Source organism: Egretta garzetta, unplaced genomic scaffold (genome assembly GCF_000687185.1).
Source record: "Egretta garzetta isolate BGI_Z169 unplaced genomic scaffold, ASM68718v1 scaffold101, whole genome shotgun sequence".
In the NCBI taxonomy this organism is placed as follows: domain Eukaryota; kingdom Metazoa; phylum Chordata; class Aves; order Pelecaniformes; family Ardeidae; genus Egretta; species Egretta garzetta.
In genome coordinates, this window is record NW_009258666.1 from 1,909,065 (window position 1) to 1,909,490 (window position 426).

The 426-nt window shown below is 70.4% G+C and overlaps 1 protein-coding gene across 1 annotated transcript in view; it reads right to left on the minus strand.

Moving 5' to 3' along the window:
* The window catches only part of KIAA1522 (KIAA1522 ortholog), a 31,958-nt gene that overhangs the window by 4,256 nt on the left and 27,276 nt on the right, over window positions 1-426 (minus strand). The window lies entirely within an intron of this gene.

Consider the following 426-nt stretch of genomic DNA (forward strand, 5'->3'; position numbering starts at 1 on the left):
CGGCGACGGGCCCGGCTTTCAGTGCCCCCCCCCGCCCCGTCCCTCCAAAGCATCTCTTGGCACAGGCGGAGGTCGGGATGAGACATCAGCGTGAACCACCACCCAACCCCTCCACCACCCCGCCCTGAGCTGGCCCTGCTCCCCGCCACGGCGCTGCCTCCCCAGGGGCTCCCGACCCCCCGCTGCCAAGGGGTTAAGGGGGCCGAGAGCCAGGGGGAGGCAGAGCCTTGAGCAAACACGGGTGGGTGAGGCACTGGCAGCGGGGTCAGAGCCCGGGGAAGCGGCAAAGCCCAGCTCGGCCAAGAGAGTGGGAGTTTCTCCTCGTCAGCAGCCAGGGAGGGGCCCAGCCACGGGTCTGGATATGGCTGATGTCCCCGTCACACTGCCCCGTCACCCCACCTCGCTCAGGGCTGCCACGGGGCACCA